The sequence below is a fragment of the Mus pahari genome, chromosome 14 (assembly GCF_900095145.1).
Source record: "Mus pahari chromosome 14, PAHARI_EIJ_v1.1, whole genome shotgun sequence".
NCBI lineage: Eukaryota > Metazoa > Chordata > Mammalia > Rodentia > Muridae > Mus > Mus pahari.
The window spans coordinates 59,281,129-59,288,002 of NC_034603.1; positions in this window are offsets into that span (position 1 = coordinate 59,281,129).

Here is a 6,874-nt window from a genome sequence, read left to right on the forward strand (position 1 = left end):
AGAGAGCGAGAGAGAGCAAGAAAGAGCAGAGCGAGAGCGAGAGCAAGAGAGAGAGAGAGAGAGAGAGAGAGAGAGAGAGAGAGAGAGAGAGAGCATAATGTTATTCTTTAATAGTAATACTCAGTGGTATAATATTTAGTATCAAAACAAGGCATCCTGTATCTGTGATAATGTAGAAATTGGAGGAAGATCTATAAAGTGAAATATGCCAGACATAGAAACACAATACATTATGAGTTTGTCAAATTAGAGACAGTTATTATAGTGTCCAGGGCTGGTGATGGTGGAGATTTAAAAATATACCAGTCAGAAAACCTGTAATATCAGTCAGATAGGAGGAATAAGTTGGTGAAATATTGGGAAGTATGGTGGATATGGGACAAAAAGATAAAATGCGTGGTACTTTGGATGAGAATGGTTCCCATGGGTTACTTTTTAAAAATCAATTATTTTATTTATTTACATTTCAAATGTTGCTCCCCTTTCCCTTTTTCCCCTCCACAAATATCCCATCCCATTCCCCTCATCTCTACCTCTTTGAGGGTGCTCCCCCACCTATTCCTTCCCACATCACTCCCCTATGTTGGGACATCAAGCATCCACAGGAACAAGGGCCTCCCCTCCCGTTGATGCCACATAAATCAATCATCTGCAACATATGTAGCTGGAGCTATGGGTCCCACCATGTGTACTCTTTACTTGGTGGCTTAGTCCCTGGGATCTCTAGGGGTGAGGAGGGGTCTGGTTAGTTGATATTGTTGTTCCTGAGGGGCTGCATTCCCCTTCAGCTACTTCAGTCCTTCCCCTGACTCTGCCTTTGGGGTCCCCATGCTCAGTCTGATGGTTGACTGCAAGCATCCGCATCTCAGGGATACCCATGATACAACTAACAGACCATAAGAAGCTGAAGAAGAATGAAGACCAAAATGTGGACTCTTCGGTCCTATTTAGAAGGGGCAACAAAGTAATCATGGGAGGTAGAAACCTGAGCCGGTAAGAGGAGTGGGAGGGAAAGCGGAGCAGGATCAGGTCTGGGAGGAGACATGGGAGAAGTACAGAGGGTCAGGAACTTCAATGAAGGTATAGAGCAGTGTGGGACAGGGAACTAGGGGTAGCCACTAGAAAGTCCCAGATGCCAGGAAAGTAAGAGGTTCCCATAGGTTCTTATACTTGGAATATCTGATCCTAAAATGATGGTCCTGTTTGGCTAGGTTTAAGATGTGTGTCACTGAGGGTGGATTTTGGAGTTTCAAAAAGACTAAAGCCAGTTCCCATTCACTGCAGGCTTTTGTTAGCTACTCAAGAAATAAGCACCCAGCTGCTGTCCCTGTTGCCATACCTGCCACCTGCTGCGATTCTGGACCCATTATTATGGACCCTAACCTTTTAGAACCATAAGCTCAAAATAAAGTCTTCCTTCAGTAAGTTGCCTGGTACATGGTATTTTAACACCAATACTACAAAAGCAATTAAGATACAATGTAGTTTTATAAAGAGCCACATAGGTTTTAAGTATTTTTATTACAGAATGAAACATGTATTTCAACACATATGTTACCATGTAAATTACTGTTTATCAACTCAACATGTTCTATAAAATAAATAACATATATTGTATCAAATAAAAAATATTAAATTTTATTAATAGTGTCAAAGAATTTTAACTAAAACAGTGTACTAATGGGTTCTACTCTCAATTAGTGTCCTATATAATCTCATTTAACTGTCCTAGAAGATTTATAGATATGTTTTCTTGAGTAAATTCTGCACAGTATGGTCAGAACCAAACTGTTTGACACTGTTTGCCTTCTTTCACTCTTATGATGAGCATCTCCTTGCCCACTGTCATTTTATTTGCATATGAGTTTGAGAGGCACATTAGTTAATTCAGCTTGGGGATGTGCTGTGGTCAATGGATCATAAGATCTTACAATGTCCTCTATGACCTGAGGGAAGTTTTGAGGTACTCATGTACCTAGGTTCTGATCCTTTGAATGCTTGACCATGGTGGAAAAAAAGTGCGTCACAGATTCAAGCTATTCAACTTGGCTTTAGGGAATACATACACACAAGGGTGAAGAAAACTTAGGCAAGGAGGCAGAACATAGGAAAAATCAAGCAAGATATATTTGTTACCAACAACTGACTAGTGGTACTTGTTACCTCTGTTATTATGCCTGGAGCACCTACTGTAAGCTGGTGTAGGGTTTGAGTTTTATAATTATGGATGTAAATGGTCATCAGGACAAATTATGATTCTGAAATTTAGGGCATAGCATGATGCAAATCCACATATTCTTCTTAGCCTAAGGCTGTTATAGAGGACTCGTGGCATCTGAGAGAAAGGAGGTTACAAACTGGAGAATTATAAGCAGGTTAGAAAACATTCTTATAGTCTGTCGATCACATTAGATTAGCTGAAAATTCTTCCATAGAGGATCAGGTGTGTGGAGTAGAGAGAAGGTACAAAAATATTGTTATTAGGTGATTTTCCTTCCTAGAGATCAAAAAACAGTAGTTTTGAATTCTAGGGACATATGAGGATAGGATAGAACTTATCATCATATCCACTCCACTATGAAACAAATAATTTGAGTATGTTATGAACATCAAAACCTATATAAACACATTTTAATGAAATAATTAGCCCTCATTAAATAAAATATATCTCCCTGTCATATTAGTCATTTCTATAAATTTCTTATATGAAAATATTTAAATATAAAATTAAAATATTAATTATTAAATAAATTAGGCAATTCATCACATTGCTAATATGTATCATATTTATATCATATTTTCCACATGCAAGACTGTGTTTCCCGCAGCATCACTGATGAGCTATGCATGCCAATTACTGTAATTAAAGATTTAAATATAAAGGATGGAAATGTAGGGAAGTAGGAAACCTTAGCTAGGATTATATTTTAGGGCTTTTATTATTTGCACAAAATTCAATACCTTCTGTAATCCTAATAGTATGCTTTTGTGTGGAAGCTCCTCTTTCTCTCTTCCTCTCCCTCCCTCCTCCATCCTGCCCACTCTCCCTCTCTCTCTACTACCTCCCTCCCTCTCTTACCACCCCCTCTGTGCATGTGTGTGTGTGTGGGGGGGTGGTATATGTATAGAGTTTATTTGTACATGTGTATAAAAGGCCCGAGGAGGATGTTATGTGCTTTGCTCTATCACTCTGCATACTCTCTTAAAGCAGTGTCTCTCAATGAAACTGGAACCATATTGGTGGTCCCCAAGCCCCTGTGACCCTCTTGTCTCTGTCCTGCAGTGTAATGGAGTTAAAGGAATGTATGATGTCATGGTGTGGATATGCTTTCCTCGGGGAATGGCACTATTTGGAGGTGTGACCTTGATGGAGTAAGTATGTCACTGTGGGTGTGGGTTTAAGACCCTCAACCTAACTATCTGTAAGTCAGTACTCTGCTAGCAGTCTTCAGATGAAGATGTAGAACTCTCAGCTCTTCCTGCACCATGCATGCCTGGATGTTGCCATGTTCCCACTTTGCTAATAATGGCAAGAACCTCTGAACCTGTACGTCAGACCCAATTAAATGTTGTCCTTATTAAAGTTGCCTTGGTCATGGTGTTTGTTCACAGCAGTAAAACTGTAACTAAGACACATGGGCACATATCTAACATTTTACATTGGTACTGGTTATTTTAACTCAGCTCCTCATGCTTACAAAACACATATTCTTACTTGCTGAGCCGTTTCTCCAACCTGAATGCTCTCTTTTTAAGATTGCAATTGCTCTCTCTGTATCTCTATCTCTCTGTCTCTGTCTTTCTCTCTCTGTTTCTCTGTGTGTGTTTGTGTTCGTGTGGAGAGAGGGGGGGGGGCAGAGACAGAGAGACACAGAGACAGAGACAGAGACAGAGACAGAGAGAAAGAGAACACATTCACACAAAATATAAGAAGTTTAGAATCTTATTTAGGTTCACTTTGCTCTGTACTACCTCATCCCTTAGGGGGGAAAAATACTCTAAAGCCTGCAGCTCAACCCCAATCCCTTTTCTTCTGTGTGATTTAGTAACAGTAATAAAAGTTGTACCTAATTTTTTAAAAATATGCCTTCCCTTTTGTCTTAGAATTCTAAGACTAATTTTCTATCAATCACTGTAAAAGCATATTTTACCAACACATTTTATAGATTAAGTAAAAGTGTTAGCCTAGCTTGGCAAATGAATTCCTTTCAGGGGGAATATAACTGTCCTTCACACCCTATTGTCCCAACACATATGAAGATGTACATACACATCTTTAATACTATCCCACTTATTACCCTTTGTATGGAATATTCTCTTCTAGTATTCCTTTTCAATAGACAGCCCTTCTTCGGCTGCTACTTCACACAGCTGGTTAATGGGGAAAGAATGATAGAAATGGCTCCTATAATGAGGCTTAATTTGGCTACACATTAAGGAAATGCTTTTAAATAATAGCCAGTCATAGATAATCTGTTGTGATATTTCTGGGAAATGGATATTAGTTTATAAAGTGAAATAAACACAAAGACAAAAATACCAAATCATTTCTGGACTCAAGCAATTGACCAGAAACTAAAATCAGAGCTTTTTAAAACTCATACTGCACCACAATTTAGTAAGTGTTAAACTTAGAGATTCTCCCAGAATACCTATAGTACAGTCTGTAAGGAAGGTGATGAGTAGTAGGCTCATTCTGACTATCGTGTTGACTGGGTTGGTGTGAGCAAATGGGGTGAAAGGCTTTAAAAGAGAGTTGCCAATTAGAAAGGCAATTGGGATATTTTTAATTTAACTGCCATCAGGAAGCTAGAAAGAACTGCATTCTTCTTACTGCCCCTCTGTTTTGTGGCTTCCCCAAAACTTGTAATTGGGATTCTACTCAGTTACAAACCTGGCTCCTTTCCTCCTCCTCGGAGTCTTGCAAACTTTCAATTCCAGCAAGAACTGTTGGTTGGAAGGTCATGAGACAATTGCTGGAACTAAGTACAGTGCTGTACGAAAGGACAAAAGTGTGTGTTGGATGCTCTAAGGATGGCTGGACAGTAGCTAGACCTCAGTACTTTAAGAAATAGAGACTGTAGAATTTTCAGGAGAGATCAGGAAGAGAGCTGCAGGATACAGGCCCGGTAATCCTCACCACACAAACAGAACGATAAAATGGAGATACCATCCCTCTGTTTAATGTGATCTTACTTTTAGCCACAGCAGACTCCATCATACTCTGTACTTCTTTCAAGCAAGTGAGCTTTCTGCACTAGTACAGTAAAGAAATCATGAATTTGGCTCTCAAAGGCATTTGATGAGGTGTTCAAAATAATTTTTTTCTGAGCCTGCCTCAGTTATAAATCTGCCAACTTTTGAAGAGAAACAATGTGATTAGTAACAACAGAATTTTTAAAAAAGCTAAATCATCGAAGCAAAGAAAAGCAATATTCAAAGCAAATAGCTCCATCTGAATAAGATAAATATCAAGAAGCTGAAAAACAAAAATAGAAAGACAAGATAACTATACATGGAATAAGATTCAGAATGACTCAGCCTATGAATAATGTTTCTGATTTCAGAAAAAATAGCAAAATGATGCCTTAAGAGAATGGAAATTTTCTATCTCGTGGAGCTTTCCTAGTCCTTGAGTGAATATGAAGAAGAGGATGAAACAAGGAACTAGAGGGGATATAATCAATGTACTATTTTCCTGAGATGGACTGGATTATTGAAAAGGGGAGCTAACTGAAACAGAGGTAACAAAATATAATTAAACATGTTGCTTTCTGTGCAGTGACAAAAGGAAGACATGATAAGGCACTGCAGTGATTTGACTCTTCCTTTGCCATTTGTATTGAAGGCATTTCTTTCTTCCTTTTTTTATTTTTATTTTTATTTTTTTGAGACAGGTTTTCTCTGTATAGCCCTGGCTGTCCTGGAACTCACTTTGTAGACCAGGCTGGCCTCGAACTCAGAAATCCGCCAGCCTCTTCCTCTGCCTCCTGAGTGCTGGGATTAAAGGCATGTGCCACCAGGCCCAGCATTACTAAGTCTGTGAAATACTGAGAACTAATAAACTTCATCAGAAGCAGGCTGATGTATACTTCCCCCAACTGCTCCATCTTTGAGATTATAATTTAATTACAACACCCCCTTTCTCCCTTCAAACCTTCTCATATACCCCTCCCTACTCTCCTTCTTCAAATTACACACACACACACACACACACACACACACACAACTTAAATGATGATTATTTAAATGAGATACCAGAAAGACAGCGAAAAAGAAAGATGTTTGAAGTAGACTACAAACCCTACATACCACACACAAACACACACACACACACACACACACACACACACACACACAAGCTATGCTCTCGAATAAAAAGCCAAATCAGTGAATTCAAACAAGTAATATAAAATAAACCCAAAACCACATTTTACAAGTTGAAAACCTGAAAAAATAATCCTTCAATATACAAATTGAAAGGCATTTCATCATAGAGAAAATAGATGTTAGAATACTTCAATAGAAGCAAATGCTAAAAGACAAAAATCAAATAAAAATGCCAAAATGATTAAATCACCTAGAAGACACAACAATTTAGCTGTCAGGATTTTATACCAGTAACATTGTATGTTAAAGATAGTGAATACTTTATGATTATGAAAAGAGTAAGTGAGTGAGACATTTTTACATCTCCCCATGTGGACTTTCACAGAAATACTTCACAGACATACTGTTCTAAGGATCCAAGAGCCTAGGAAGAAATTCTGAAACTGAGGGCAGGGACCTCTAAATCCAGACACACGAGTGTATGTGTATACGCGTACACACACACACACACACACACACACACACACACACACACACACAGAGA